The sequence below is a fragment of the Medicago truncatula genome, chromosome 3 (genome assembly GCF_003473485.1).
Source record: "Medicago truncatula cultivar Jemalong A17 chromosome 3, MtrunA17r5.0-ANR, whole genome shotgun sequence".
Classification (NCBI taxonomy): Eukaryota; Viridiplantae; Streptophyta; class Magnoliopsida; order Fabales; family Fabaceae; genus Medicago; species Medicago truncatula.
Window position 1 is genome coordinate 14,363,130 of NC_053044.1, and position 16,840 is coordinate 14,379,969.

General features: G+C 36.9%; 1 long non-coding RNA gene and 1 other non-coding gene across 3 annotated transcripts; one reads left to right on the forward strand and one right to left on the reverse strand.

Moving 5' to 3' along the window:
* Positions 1 to 4,693: 4,693 nt before the first annotated feature.
* LOC120579791 (small nucleolar RNA R71) lies at positions 4,694 to 4,800 on the forward strand. The gene has a single exon (XR_005645536.1). It is a non-coding gene; the product is annotated as a small nucleolar RNA R71 (small nucleolar RNA).
* A 1,552-nt stretch (positions 4,801 to 6,352) lies between these two features.
* LOC25495041 (uncharacterized) lies at positions 6,353 to 8,573 on the reverse strand. 2 transcript variants are annotated; one of them, XR_005645476.1, is made up of 4 exons: positions 8,412 to 8,573; positions 8,168 to 8,215; positions 7,813 to 8,016; positions 6,353 to 6,415 (listed from the first exon to the last, which is right to left on the reverse strand). It is a non-coding gene; the product is annotated as an uncharacterized lncRNA (long non-coding RNA). The 2 variants fall into 2 exon arrangements; XR_003012244.2 differs by lacking the exon at positions 6,353 to 6,415 and having other exon boundaries at positions 7,038 to 8,016.
* Positions 8,574 to 16,840: the final 8,267 nt, after the last annotated feature.

Sequence of the window (16,840 nt, forward strand, 5' to 3'; positions counted from 1 at the left end):
AAACTAAAAAACATATAAAAGTAAGCAATAAATGACTCATCAAACTCCCCCACACTTGAATCTTTGCTTGTCCTCAAGCAAAAACATGGTAGCATAAAATAATATTATCATATGACAATTACATTGAAGCACATGTCTCCTCAAAGGCTTTTATTTCAAAGAGTACACTAATGACAAACTCAAGCATTTCTTATAATCCTTTTTCAACCCTACAATCAAGTCTTAAGTGAGTGTGTGTAGTCCAACCCTTTTCTTGCTCCTGTATAAGATAGATATAATGAGGAATATGTTCTAAGCCTAGTACTAAATTAACCAAGAAAAATTCTTCTTTCAATTCATATAAGAGAGATGGGAGTTTTTGTGATATTTTTGATATTTCGCCAATTACATTTTGGATACTTTATTTAAGGAACAACACCTTCACGTAGGAGGTTGGAGGGGCTACCCCCTTTCCCAATCTAGATTCAATGGTGCCCCTTAAAAACATCATCTTCACGTAGGAAGTCGGAGGGCCTACCCCCTTCCCCAATCTAGATTCAATGATGCCTTTTAAAGTTTCTTTTCTAAGATTACATTATCTTCACGTAGGAAGTCGGAGGGCCTACCTCCTTCCCCAATCTAAATTCAATAATGCAACCTTGAAATAAATTTTAAGCTTTGGCTTTTTATAAACTCCTTTATACTAACTTATATTATTTCTACTTTGAGAATTTTTAAAGGTTAACGTACCACTAAAATTAGAACGCATTTCCTTAAAATATCTATTCATACATTTACTCAAGGGAAGCAACTTGTGCCTTTTTTATTCACTTTAAAACAAGATGTGGGTATATAAGGACAACTTAGAGTTTACTTTCATGTACAAGAAACGACCAATAAGAGGAGACAATAAAAATTTATGTCATGATTTTTCAATAAAAACTAGCTACTTAATCATGCCTTTCACAATAAAACAAAACAAAAAGAATAAAGTTCAAGGGAGTTTGGAAACACTACGACTAAAGACACTTTATTAGGCTCCCCCCACACTTAGGAGAAGCATTGTCCTCAATGATTCAAGATAGAAGAAAAAGAAGAAGGAGAAGAACGAGATAGAGATTGAAGAGATAAGGTGAAAAAGAGGAAGAGGAAAACTCACATTTTTATTGAGGTCCAGAGGGAGGACCTTCGAGGTGGAAGTGTTGCATCATGTTTCGAAGCATTTGGTTATTTTCTTCAAATATGCGGTTGCCCCTTAGGACATCATTTCTTAGCCCGGATAATTCAACACCTTGCCTTTGTTGCTCGGTGCTTATCCTTTGTACCTCAGTTTGTATCCATGCCCATCTTTCATTGTTGGCATTATGGTCATGGGGCTCCTCTTCATGGTGCATGTTTGCACCGTCTTCTTCACCTTGATTATGCTCTTCATGTACCTATAATCCATCACCAAAATACAACAAATTTTCCTCCACCTCGGTGTTAGTCCGAGATGGGTTAGGAAGCAGAAACAAAAGTGGTATACGAAGTTGAAGTGCATAAGTCATGGGTGGATGAAGCTTAATGAAATTCATAGATACAAGGGTTTCAATATTAAGCCTATTGTTGCCCTCAATCGGATTTATTCCTTCGGCTTCACTCACTCCAAACTTCCTACCGATGAAGGTGATGATACCACCGACTACTATCTCAGCTCTATTATCAGGTCTAGCACCTATGGAGGAAAGGTAATCAAGTAGGTAGAAGCAAGTATTAACGGGATTGTTACTAAGCATTGCCCAAAGCATAAAGAGTTCATCCGTCCTAGTTGTTCCTACCTCTTTTCTACCCCAAATGGTACAAGCCATGACTCTTTGGAGGTATCTAAGCACTGGGTTGTGAATGTTACTAGCCTTATTGTTGCGAGGATTATATTGCCTTAACCCGATAATGAGTTTCCAAAAGAGAGCGGGGTCATAGTCTTCCGACTTTAGATTTGGATTCAACGAGTCATGGATGAACCCCGCATTTGCGAAGTCCATCTCTAAACAAAATTTTTCAAGAGACATCTCGTAATCCATATTCAAAAGTCGGAAGGAGACTCTATGGTCGGGGTTATCAAAGTTCACTTTATCCTTCGTAAATTCAATAGAACTTAAGAATTCATAAGTGAAATTTTCAAAACCTTTCATAGGTCTAAGCATATCAATCCATCCTAAATTTTCTAGAAATCTAAACACATTATCCCTTAGTCCTAGCACACTCAAAGTATAAGAATCGAGATATCGACAAGGGTGCAAAGGTTTAGAGATAAGAATCTTATACCTGTCCCTTTGCTTGGTGTCCTTGAAGATTATGCCATGATTCTTGGCTTGCATTTTCTTCTTTGATTGTGGTCCTCCGGAAGAGCTTGCTCCACCTTTTCTAGATGCCATTATCCTTAACCTTGGTTTGACCTTTTGTGATGGTGGTAAAGGTTGGTTTAGTGATGGGGTTAAGGGTTAAGTGAGTTTTAAGAGTTGGGTTGTGGAGTTTAGTGATGAATTTGTGGGTTTTGGGTTAGGTTAATGGGGGTGACAAATTTGGGTGATTTTGGTTTGGATGGATGAAAGTTGTTTTTGAATGGTGTGTTATGATTGGAATGATGTTTGTGATTGATGGGGTGAAGAAATGGTGTGAATTGGTGAAGTTTTGAGGGAGATATGGAGGTTTGAGGTTTTGTTGTTATGGAGGTTTTAGAGAAAAATAGAAGGATGAGAGATATTTGTGGTTGAGAATGGGGGATGAAGAAGATAAAAGGTGAGGAAAAACTATACCTGGAGTTGGGCACGGTCGTGCCAGCCTTAGCACGAGCCGTGCCAACTTCCTGGACTGTGGAATGGTTTTTGGAAGGCAAGGTATGGCACGGCCGTGCCAGTGTGAGCACGGGCCGTGCCAAGGTTCTGGATAAATTGGCTTCAAATTTTTCCGTTTTTCCGAATCATACTCGGACAATTACCTACAAAACAATTAAAAACAAAACAACAAAACAAAACAAAAGCAGTTAAATGCGTGGGTTGCCTCCCACGAAGCGCTTCTTTATAGTCATTAGCTTGACGTTTTAAGAAAGTGTCCTTAGAAGGGATGAAAGAGGTCATATTGTGTAGATGACGTTAATGAGCGTTCTTTCACATCATGACCTTTAATCATGTTACAAGAATAGAGAGCAGGACCTTTCATAAAATTCTCCAACTCAAACCCTATCAGCTCATCACTCACTTAAAAAACAATCCTACCATTCTAGACATCTACTATACCACCCGCAGTAGCGAGAAAGGGTCGTCCTAAAATTATAGGGCAATTATTCTCCTCATCTATGTCAAGCACCATGAAATCAGTTGGGCTATGTATCCCTTCTATTTTTACGGGGATGTCCTCAACATATCCGACAGGTTGGATATCAGAACGATCGGCTAACTTCAATGTTGTTTCGGTAGGTTTTAACTCCCCTATTCCCAGCCTTTTAAAGAGGGTTAAGGGCAACAGACTAACACTAGCTCCTAAATCACATAAGGCTCGGTTTAAGGCTTCACTCCCTATCAGACAAGGGATGGCAAAACTTCCTGGCTCTCTAAGCTTTGGAGGTGGCTTCTTGATGATTGCACTTTTTTCTCTTGTCAAAGCTATTGTCTCATTTTGCACTATAGCCTTTTTCTTGGAAAAAATGTCTTTTAAAAACTTGGCATAAAGAGGCATACGAGACAAAGCTTCAGCAAAGGGAATCTGAATGCAAATCTTTTTAAGTATGTTTAAGAATTTATTAAATCGAGCCCCCAAGTTAAGCTTAACGAGCCTTAATGGGGAAAGGGCTTTGTTCTCTTCAAGTGATTTCTCTATCGCATCCTTCTCACCTAGAAGCTTAACACTCTCTCCCTTGACACTTTTTGCTTTAGAAACGGTCTCTTTTAACTTACTACCCCCAAGAGAAATAACATTGACATGAGCTTTGGGGTTTGTTTCAGGTTGACCAAGAAAGACTCTTGGTGTTTGAGAAGAGGTGGCCACTTGTTGGGCCACTTGGGAGATTTGGGTTTCGAGCATTTTGGTGTGAGTGGCGATTGAATCAACCTTGGTAGTGAGTTTGGAGAGAGAGTCGTTCAGAAATCCTGTTTGGTTTTTTAGCTCTTGGAGTTGTTTATTCTGATTCATCATGCAATTTTCCAACAGAATTTCCAAACTAGATTTCTGAGCCACCCTCTGGTTGTTTGTATAGCCAGGTGGTGCTACTTGCCCATAGGAACCTTGAGGGTTTTTGTAAAAGTTTTGATTTGGCCTCGTTCCTTGGTTGTATTGAGCATAGTTTAATTGCTCAATACTGTTAGTAGCACTACCTAACTGACAATCAACACCAATATGACCAAATATACCACAGATTTCACAAGGAGGAGATGTAGGAGAAGGTGTGACAACATTGACATTAAGTTTTTCGAATTTTTGAGTTAAGGCATCAACCTTAGCAGCGAGGTGATCATAATCGGAGACCTCGTACATACCTACCTCCTTTTTGGAGGGTGTAGAGGCGGTGATGGCTCTTTCGTTGGTCCATTGGTAGTGATTCTGAGCCATATCTTCAATCAATGCGTAAACCTCCGTATAATTCTTGTTCATTAGTTCTCCACCTGCAGCTGCATCAACAGACATCTTAGTGGTATATGTTAGGCCATTATAAAAAGTGTGGACTATGAGCCATTTTTCTAAACCATGGTGGGGACAAAGTCTAAGCATTTCCTTGAAACGCTCCTACGCATCATAGAGAGACTCCCCATCTTTTTGGTTGAACCGTGTGATTTGGTCTCGTAGTTTGGCGGTTTTAGAAGGGGGAAAGAATCGGGCAAGGAATACTCGCCTCATTTGATCCCATGAAGTGATGGAACCGACTTCTAGGGAATGGAACCAAGCGCTAGCTCTATCCCTTAAGGAAAAGGGAAAGAGATGAAGTCTTACGGCTTCTTGGTTCTCTTTTATAGTGCCACTGAGTCTAAGGAAGGAAGAAATATGGAGATTTGGATCCTCAGTGGGTGATCCAGAAAACTGATTTTGCTGCACCAAATTGAGTAGTGCAGGCTTGATCTCAAAGTTGTTACCCTCAACCATTGGGTACACGATAATAGCCTGTGGCTCTTCCGTTGAAGGAGTAGCATACTCTTTGAGAGTGCGTTCAGCCATAGCAATATTATTTTATGCCTCTCTCTTTTTCTTATGCAAATATCTTTCGATCTCAGGAATAAATTCTCCGAGACTTTTACTTTTCCCATAAGAAATCGAGAACCCAAGAAGTTAATGGTAATAAAAAGAAAGAAAGAGGTAGAAGAAAAGAGGGAGAAGAAGGAGTTCTAATCAAAAAGAAAGAGTTAATTAAATTAGTTTACTCCCCGGCAGCGGCGCCAAAAACTTGATGAGATAAAACCGCAAGTGCACGGTCTTACCGAAGTAGTATGAAAAGAGTATCGTTCCGACAGGGAGTAGTTTAATTCAATTAACCTTTGGAAATGATTAGAGAAGAAAAGAATTGCAAGTTGGGGTTTTCAAGCGTTTGAAAAATAATAATAATAAAAGGAGCCTTGGGATCGTTGGTTCATCTAAATGACAAGTCCTTCACAAACCAAACTAAAAGCTTCTAACTTTATGTTAGACCTAATTTCTCAAGACAGTTTCTCTTATGTTCCTCTAGCAACCAAGCCTATTTCGCTGAATTGATTACTATTAGATTTTGGTTCCTCTAACAACCAAGCCTATTTCGCTGACTTGATTATTATTAGTTCCCTTGAAGATCGAAACTATATGTCTCAAAGATTGCAAAGACTATTTCGCTGCCTTTGCAATCCTTGTCTAAATTCACTTGTTCGAATATCAAAGCTCCACTTTCGTTTTATGAATTGATATTTGGAATAATGGATAAACAATTATCAAACCCTCCACTTTCGTTTCCACAATTTGATAATGGTTGATCCATGTTAAAGCGGTGAATTTAGATAAAAAATTAGGGTTACATAAGATTAAGGCTTAGAGCTTAGCTTGATTAGGATTATGTCATTTAGACTTATCCAACAATCCCAAGACAAGGAGAAGTCTACTCACTCATGTTCATCGTACACATGGGGGAGAAGAGAGAAAGCATAAAAGTAAACGACAAGAAAATAAAGGAAAAGAAAAGAACTTTAATTAGAAAAGCAATTGTCACTTATTGAATTCCAAGTAAAGATGAATATTTGTGATGGATGGCTACTCTATTTATAGCATACATTCGACTTAAAATCTAAGCAATTACATTCGGGCTAAAAATAGAGTAGCTTAAAATCTAAGCAAAAGCGACTCTGGAGGGAGACGTATTTTTGTCTCCGAATCTTCGTATTTCGCATTCAATCAGCCCCAAGTCCCTTTCTTTTGCTCCAATACTCAATCCATCCAATATTCATTCCTGAAATAAAATAAAATGCAATTTGTAGTAAACTATCCTAAAAAGGAAATAATACTAATATAAAATAAAATAAAATCTAATTAAAATTAAACTAAAATGCATATAAAAGTAAGCAATGAATGACTCATCAGAAGGTTGGGACATGCTAACTGGAGATTAATCTCTAAGCTTAGTAAGTTACAACTGGTGAAAGGCTTACCTGACATTGATTATCATTCAGATGCACTTAGAATTACTTCATACCAGAAAGGGAAGATTGTGAAATCATCTTTTAAAACAAAATACATTGTCTCAACCTCCAGACCCTTAGAATTACTTCATATTGATTTATTTGGACCAGTTAACACTGCATCCTTATATGGAAGTAAATATGGATTTGTCATTGTTGATGATTATAGCAGATGGACATGGGTAAAATTTCTGAGAAGTAAGGATAATGCATATGATGTATTCAGTAACTTCTGCACTCAAATACAGTCTGAAAAAGAAATGAAAATTTTAAAAGTCAGAAGTGATCATGGTGGAGAATTTGAAAATGAGCCATTTGAATCTTTTTGTGAAAAACATGGAATTGTCCATGAATTCTCTTCTCCTAGAACTCCACAACAAAATGGGGTTGTAGAGAGAAAGAATAGAACTTTACAAGAAATGGCTAGAACCATGATTCATGAAAACAATTTGGCTAAACATTTTTGGGCAGAAGCAGTGAATACAACATGTTATGTCCAAAATAGAATCTATATTAGACCTATCTTGGAGAAAACAGTATATGAACTCTTTAAGGGAAGAAGACCCAATATCTCTTACTTTCATCAATTTGGATGTACCTTTTACATTCTAAATAACAAGCTCTACCTAAAGAAATTTGATGACAAGGCCCAAAAGGGAATCTTTTTAGGTTACTCTGAAAGGTCAATGACATACAGAGTGTATAATTCATAGACACTCTGCGTTGAAGAATCAATGCAAGATGAAATTTTTGTAGATATTTTTGTAGATATACAGGTTACTGAAGATACTCCAGAACCTGATCAGATAGCTGAATCTGAAGATAGTCCTAAATCTGAACCCACTCCAGAAGCTAAACCAACTTCAGAAGCACAAGATGAAAATGCTTATGATGACACTCAAGATGACTCCCAGCAAGAAATTCAATCCAAGAATACATTCAAGTACCCTTCATTTAAAAACTATCAATCTCACATTTTTATTTTACTTTAACTAATTTCAATTAATTAATTAAGTCATCGTTTTTTTTATTTGGTAATCTAAAGTATAATTAAATTATTCAAACAATTATTTATGTGAACTACTCTCCGTCTTTCAAAATAAGATGTTTGTTACTATCCTTTGAAAAAAACTATTTGTGTGTTACTGAGAAGAAAAATAAACCATACTTATCGTAAAAAAAAACCAAATTTATGGATGAAAATAGGAATGAGCTTTCTCCCGTATATCTTCGCACATCAGTGAAGAAAGGTAAAGGTGGTGGGTCCAACCATTATACTTTCTCTCTTCCTTGTTTCTTGGCATATCAAACAGGAGAAGTTTGACCTCTCTCTCCAATTTCTCTCTCAGCAGTTTCTCTCTCCATTATTTCTCTACAACCAAACACAATGTTAGAGTTAGAGGCCATGATCTTCTATGTAAAATTGTCACCGCAAATACCGGCTTCAATAACAAACCCAGGGATACAACGACACTGTATGACGTTGCCGCATTGATTCGGATTAAATGGTGAACAAACCATACCCGCGGATGGACATTTCCCTGCTTCAACGTTCTTCGTCTGGACGATTACTGCAAATGGCAAAGGAAGTTAAAGTTGAAACCAATACACATCTATGCATATAACGTATATATTTAGGAGAGTTTGGTATTAAATTGAGAATGTAGTATACTAATTTTTCATTAATTAAGAATATTTTACGAGTTCCTAACATATAAATATATCGGTGAGAAAGATGAGCGCAATGTTAAAAAAAAATATACATACAGAATGTGGTGAGCATGAAGACAGCCAAAGTAACAAGCTTAACATAAGTCATTGTTTGATCAAAAGAAAGAATAAGCTAAAATTATTTATTATGAACTTAGCTTAGTGTTGCATTAGTTCATTGTTACATGCAACAATTTATAGAGAGGTGCATATACAAGCAGACACTATAGCTCCCTACGTTAATTATTAGGAAAAGTGAAATGGCTATATTTAATAATTTATAGAGAGGTCCATATACTAACTGACACTATAGCTACCTCATGAAATTAAAATTGTTTCATTCCCTTTCATCAAAAAATAAATAAATATTCACTCTGGTACAATAGTTGACAATGTTTTATAAAATCTCTTTTCGGCGTGTTTTCGTCTTATAACTGAAAAGACAAGGCTCGTGTCTTATATGACACTATTTTTACCTTTTAACTAAAAAAACAACCTACCCTAAAAAAAAAACTAAAAAAACAACCTTGCAAAAAAAAAAATAAAAAACAACATTGAATCGCATACATCTGACGACACAAATTCAAAATCATTAAAACCGAGCATAATTATTGATCATATTTTTTTTTAAGAGGCTAAATGAAATATATTACCAAATCAAAATGTCCTTCCCTAGAACAAGGTTTACCAGAGAAGAGACAACATAGTCCAAACAATGTTTACAAGGTAGAAACTGAACAAAAACAAAACCAGAAAAGAAATACTATTAGCCTATGTCGAGCATGGTAAACGGACTAAACCACCAACCATGATAATTGAAGGAAAGAGAAAAAAATTTCACCTTCAACCACATGAATGCTAGAGACTTAATCTTGTTAACCACCTACACAATCGGATATTCTCTGCCATTAAATAACCTATTATTTCTTTCTTTACAAATTTCACACACGCTTGCAAAGCAAATAACCTGCAAGTTTGAGCGTCGCACCTTAGTGGAACCACCACCAAAGTTGAACTAATTAAAATGATCCGCAACATAAAAAGTGATGACTATAGAAATGCCCAGCCACCAAAAAATAAAGTGTCAAACGGACCCAAAACTATTACAATGTAAGAGTAAATGAGAAGACGTTTCCACCGAACCACACCCTCCAACACACATCTGGGAAGCATTATCAATAACTCCACGACGAAGAAGGTTATCCTTAGTAGGGAGCCGATCGCGAAACAGGCGCTAAGCAAACAAGACAACCTTCAGAGGGATATCCTTATGCCAAGGATATGACACAAGCACTACAGAAGCAATATGAGGCTAAAAATTCAGGTAATTATAAGCACTACGAACTGTATAAGCAGGAGATGATACCAAACTCCATATCCACCTATCATCCTTGTAAACCTGTAAAATCACATTTTGAAGTAATAACCTAAGTTCCCCTACCAAATCTTGTTCCCACGCAAACAACCTCCGCCTCCATCTCCAAGCCTCTCTCTCATTCTCCCACCCTAGCTGACACATATCAAACACTGACTCCCCCTTTAACATCGACAACTCAAATAATCTGCTAAACCTGTCTCTAAAGAACACACCACCAACCCACACGTTCGACCAAATGAGCATATGTTTCCTGTTTCCCACAGAGTGACTAACATGATCACTAAACCACTCCTCCCGACGCAAGATCGTTATATCGCGCCACCACATAGAGGCCTCACACCCACAGAGCATACGGTTAAAAATTCATATTTAATTTTTGTTTTGTTAAAAATTTAATTTTTTTAGGGAATTTTTTTTACAATATTCTACACATTTTTGCACAATTTTATTGAAAAAATACAAAATTAACTTAAAAATAGGGACCAAAAATAGTGATTGAAAATTTTATACGGATTAAAAGTTGAAGAAAATTATTAGAGGAACTAAAACGAAAAGTTGGTATATTTATAGGGGCTAAAAATATATTTAACCCTAAATTTTAGTAATCCATATTCACAATATCTTATGTGGACTAATGTTATTTTGTTTGATGTTTGTGCATATAGGACATTGCTAAATTGTAAGGTTGGGGATGGGGGAGCTAAAGCCTACCGAAACAACATTGAAGTTATTCGATCGTTCTGATATCCAACCTGTTGGATATGTTGATGACATCCCCGTTAAAATAGAAGGGATATACATCCCAACTGATTTCATGGTGCTTGACATAGATGGGGACAATGAGTGCCCTATAATTTTAGGACGACCCTTTCTCGCCACTGCGGGTGCTATAGTAGATGTTCAGAATGATAGGATTGTTTTTCAAGTGAGTGATGAGCTGATAGGATTTGAGTTGGAGAATTTTATGAAAGGTGCCGCTCTTTATTCTTGTAACATGATTAAAGGTCATGATGTGAAAGAACGCTCATTAGCGTCATCTACACAATATGACCTCTTTGATCCCTTCTAAGGACACTTTCTTAACATCAAGCTAATGACTATAAAGAAGCGCTTCGTGGGAGGCAAACCACGCATTTAACTGCTTTTGTTTTGTTGTTTTGTAGGTAATTGTCCGAGTATGATTCGAGAAAACGGAAAATTTGAAGTCCCTTTATCCAGAACCTTGGCACGGCCGTGCCAGACCTTGCCTTCAAAAAACCCCCAAAACTCCACGGACTTGGCACGGCCCGTGCTAAGGTTGGCACAGCCGTGCCCGACTCCAGGTACAGATTTACCTCATCTTCTTCCCCATGTCTACGATGAACATGAGTGAGTAGACTTCTCCTTGTCTTGGGATTGTTGGATAAGTCTAAATGACATAATCCTAATCAAGCCAAGCTCTAAGCCTTAATCTTATGTAACCCTAATTTCTTATCTAAATTCACCGCTTTAACATGGATCAACCATTATCAAACTGTAGAAACGAAAGTGGAGGGTTTGATAATTGTTTATCCATCATTCCAAATATCAATTCATAAAACGAAAGTGAATTTAGACAAGTATTGCAAAGGCAGCAAAATAGTCTTTCCAATCTTTGAGACATATAGTTTCGATCTTCAAGGGAACTAATAATAATCAAGTCAGCGAAATAGACTTGGTTGTTAGAGGAACCAAAATCTAATAGTAATCATGTCAGCGAAATAGGCTTTGTTGCTAGAGGAACATAAGAGAAACTGTCTTGAGAAATTAGGTCTAACATAAAGTTATAAGCTTTTAGTTTGGTTTGTGAAGGACTTGTCATTTAGATGAACCAACGATCCCAAGGCTCCTTTTATTATTATCTTTCAAACGCTTTCATACTACTCTGATCATCATCAAAAGTTAATTGAATTAAACTACTACCTGTCGCAACGATACTCTTTTCATACTACTTCGGTAAGACCGTGCACTTGTGGTTTTATCTCATCAATGTTGCATTGTCGCATTAAATGTTGTGTCATTGTATAGCCGTTGTTATCGTTGTTGTTGGTTGAGTTGTCAGTGTTGTTGTTGGTTGAGTTGTCGGTGTTGTTGTTGTTGATGAAGTATGAAACATTACTATTGAATATTTGTTGTTAATTATGTTGTTAGATGCAGTTGATGATTTATATATCTATTATTATTGTTTGTGAATCTCACCCCTTCTGCTTGGAAATTGTTGCCTTTGCATCGGTAACTTGCAGGTGACCAAGAATAGTTGCAGTTGTGAATGGATTCTCTCATGTGTGTCTTAGGTGCTCTGATACGTAACAGGATGGGAATTTAGTTGTTGCTTTCTATTCATTACGTATTATTCTAGGAACTTTCATGAACATGTTGTTGGAATAAATTTTATGAGATTTTACGTTGAGACCTTTGTGCCAAAGTTGTTTAAATGTTGAAAAATTTCCGCTGCGATGTAATAAATGATATGTTGTTGAAGTTGAACAATAAATAGTAATTTTATTCTATTTATGAATTTATGAAAAGCAGTGTGACATTCCGTATATGTTGAAATACTCTGATTTTATGTATGATTTATATTGTTGGGAATACGGGGTGTTACACACAACATGCTTTAAGACTGATTTCATTAGGTTTCCCTTCTGAAAATCCAATACATTTACCATTGTTTCTGTAAATGTTGTAAATCCTATAAGCAACTTTCCTTCTATCAATACCAGACATAATAAACTCCTAAAGAGCAATTTCTTAATTACTTAAAGACTTTCCATTACACTTTTCTTGTAGCTTCTAACAAAGATGCTTGAGTTTTTCTTCATAAGTTCTACAGATGAAGTCAAACCCTTTAAGTCCTTCCTAAGAAGCTTTCAGATCCAATAGAGTTGATTCTTGTTGTTTCATCAAAACAACATATCTTTCTTTTAAATCTTTCAACTCATTGGTTCTATATTCAAAGTGTGTAAGAAGTTCTTTAAGAGACTCAATAAGTTCTTTTCTGAGAATTTTAGAATATACCTCATTTTCATCTTCAGAATTTGAGTCAGGATCTGCTTTTGAAGTCACAGTAGCCACTAACTCAACAACTATTTTTTTATCTTCTTCAGCTTCTTCCTTTTCAGAGTCTGATTCACTGTCTAAATCTTTCCAAATTGCCATTAAACTCTTCTTGATCTGCTTCCTGAATTTCCTTGTGTTGAAGTTTGACTTCTTTGACTTGTCCTTTGATTTCTCCGTCTGAAGATCAGGGAAGTCAGCAATGAAATGTCCAGGCTTTTTACAGTTGAGGCATCCCTTCTGATCTTCTTTCTTGGAGTTCTTGTAGCCACTTCTCTTACTCATAAACTTTCTATTCTTCTTTGCCAGATACTCAAGCTTGTTGGAAAGCATAGCCATCTTCTCAGTATGATCTTCATCAGAATCTCCATCAGGTGATTCTTCTTCAGATTCAACAACTTTAAGAGCTTTTGATGACTTCCCTTTAGATGGTAGAGCAATGGATTTACTCTTCTTAGCAGGCTCCAGTTCATTAAGACTTGTCTTATGAACTTTGAGAGAGCTGACAAGATCTTCAACACTTAAAGTGTTTAAATCTTTAGCTTCCAAAATAACAGTCACCTTTGGTCTCCATCTTGCAGGTAAGCTTCTTAGTATCTTGCTCACTTGATCAGAGGCTACATAGCTTTTCATTAGTATTTGAAGTCCAGTACTTAGAGTTTGAAATCTTGAGTAAATTTGCTCAATACTTTCATCATCTTTCATTTTGAACAACTCATACTGATGAACAAGCATAAGAGCTTTTGCTTCTCTGAAGAAAACATTGCCTTAGCAGTGGATTTTTCAGCCATCTTCATATATTATGCTTTAGCTATAGCTTTAACAAGTTCTCCTCTAACTGTGTGATGCTTCTTGTAGAGTTTCTTCTGAGCAGGAGTATGTTTTCTTCTATCAACAGCAGCTCCATCTTCATCAACGACCAAGTTACCAATTCCATCTTCTAGTATGTCCCATAGTACTTCATCTAAACCCATGACATGACTATAGAAGTTGGTCTTCCACCATGAAAATTCTTCAGGATCTCCATTGAACTTTGGAACTTTTCTAGAGTCAGATTTCTTGTTGTTTCCATAATCATAAGGAATAGTGTGATTGTCTTTGTCAGTTTCACTGGAACCAAGTTCAACACCAGGCATGGTTTGCTCATATCTTTTTCTGTTACACTGTTAAGTGTTTTGTCAACAGACCGAGGCTCTCAATACCAATTGAAGGTGAGAAAAATAAATTCTAAGCAAATAGATTCTACTTCTGAAGTGATGTTTAGAACTAAATAGCAGCGGATAAAATAGAGAGAGAGAGAGAGGGAGAGTGAGAGATAAGAATGACACAAAGCAATTATACAGGTTCCTTCAACAAACCGGAAGTAGTATTGTCCCCCTTGCACTTCCAAAGAGAGTTCACTAAAATGTAACATCTGTTTACAACTGCTCACTGCTAAAACTAGAAAGAGACTTCAAATGCTCAAGCACAACTGCAAGAGATTTCCTATGCTCCTGAACACAATCAAGAGACTTCTAATGCTTAAGTACAACTGCAAGAGACTTCTGAATTGAAACAGAATTACAAAGAAAATAGTTTGAGGTTGAACACTTGATATACAATCAATGGTGTTCACAATACAAATCAGATACAGACTCTTAAGACTCTAGAATTTCTAAGATATGGACTTTGATAAGAAATTCTAAGTGAACTTTTGATGCAGAACAATTTAAGCAGAGTTTTGGTGCTTTCAAATTGATGTAGAGTCTTGCCATTGTCTAAGTCTTCACTCCCTTATACAGAGGTGTGAAAGAGACGTTGTGAATTCCCAGCACATCAAAATAAGAGTCGTTTGAAGCTTTGATCAATCACCAATGATCTTTTGCCTAATATAGTTATTGTCCTATGAAGGATCAATTTCAAATCCATTCCCAGCATGTAGGAACATTTTTGCAGGCAGAGTTGTTATTCTTGTCTTGTAGCAGACACACAAACTGAGTAGTGGAGGTAGTGGTTGTACACTTCGTACAATTGTACTATGTCAACGCTCTTCAAAGAATAAGCATCCAGTTCTTCCAAATCCTTTCAAAATAGTCGTTGCTTCACTGCTCTGGTCTTTTGCAATGCTTGGACGAGATTGAATCCATTGAACAGCCTTTAAAGCTTTAAATCTTGCATCTCCTGCTGAACTACAGCTTCTGGTGATCTTCAGCTTCTGATGAACTTGCTTCTGATGACGTCATGACTTCATGAGCACTTTTGTCTTCAGGAGCACTTCTCTTCAGACGCTTTAAGCTTCCTTTTTGTTGATTCCTTTGCTCTCTTTTGTTCTTCAAGAGCCTAATAATGATATCAAGTTTTGTCTATGGTCCTATACACTTGAACAAATATTAGCATATCCAATTGACAATTTTTAATTCCTTGTTATCATCAAAACTCTTAAAGGATAATGTTAAACACATTTTGTTCCAACATGGTATACTCGGCCTCCATATGATCGAAGCCCAGTCAAGAGTAGGAGAAGGGCGTTGGAGAAATATATGTGCAGTGGCGGAGCCCTTCATGGGCTTAGGTGGGCCACGGCCCACCCGGAAAAATTAAAAAAGTGGTGTAGTGGCCCACCCAAAAATTGAAATAATTCAACTATAGGTCTATTTTGTGAGATTTTATACAATTTTATGTCGGTTTTAGGTTTCAGTTGATCCAAATTCCCGCAAATTGGTGTAGTGGCTCACTCGAAAAGTTTAAATAATTCAATTATAGGTCTTTTTTGCGAGACTTTAAACAATTTTTCAATGGTTAATTTTAGTGGCCCACCCTAACATTTTTTTTCTGGCTCCGCCACTGTATATGTGTTTGCTTGGCCGTGAGAGTCCCATCAGCAGAATGAAGCCAGACCTTTTCGTTGGGCAGCGGTGTCAGAGGAAGAATTATATTTGATATACTAGCTGCCACCAAAGGATGAGATAAAATAATAGACGGAAGTCGCCAACGACCATCAACAATAACCGAAAAAAGCTTCGTTGAGAAGGAGGAAGCCATAGGTAAATTCAGAATCCAAGCTAAAGGAGCGCCAAACCAATTATCCAGCCATAGATTTATAGAATCTCCATTACCAATCAGCCAAATCGAGTTGTCCACTACCGTACTCATATGACCTTTAATGCCAGCCCACAAAGAAGATTTCAAGTAGTGACGACGTGGAATTCCATTACAAAGATATCTATGCCGGATCAGAACCGCACATTGAGAGTCTTGACTGAAAAATTTCCAACCCAAGTGTAACAACAAGGCATGGTTAATCACCGAAGAAGGCTTAAGGTCCAAGCCACCAGCATCCCAAGGTCGACAGACAGTGTCCCATTTAACCGTGCAAATTTTTCGAGTAGTAATGTTGCCGCTCCAAATAAAAATTTAGGTTAATGGTGCATTACCCCCTGTAATATAGGTCATTCTTTATTTTCCCCCTGTAAAATATTTTTTTTGATTTATCCCCTGTAAAATATATTTTTTTTGTTTTTATGACCTATTAGGGGGTATTCCAAAAAAATATATTTTACAGGGGCTAAATCAAAAAAAAAATTTACAGTGGGGTAAAGCACCATTAACCCTAAAATTTTTAATCCAACGATCAAGTAATTTTAAAAGAGAGTTTGGCCAACGATAAATGTGAAAAGAATACACCAACATCCCATGAACAATGGACTTCACCAATTGAACCCTTCCCGTTACCTACAACAAGGCACCTTTCCAAGTAGCAAGCTTGACCTTAATTTTATGAATAATAGCCTGGAAATGAATACGACGAGGCTTTTCTTGAAAGATGGGACAACCAAGATAATGAAAGGGATCTATTTGCAGTCATCGCGCCTGTGTACAATTTTCTTTTATCAAAATTCACCAGCTGCCCAAATACCTCCACATAGGAATTAAAAACGCACAGAACACAACATACAATTTTGCGAGTTCCGACACAACAAATAAACACATCATCCGCATACAGAATATGAGTCGGAAAGTTAATACCTCGGCAATATGGCGTAGGCTGCAAGGA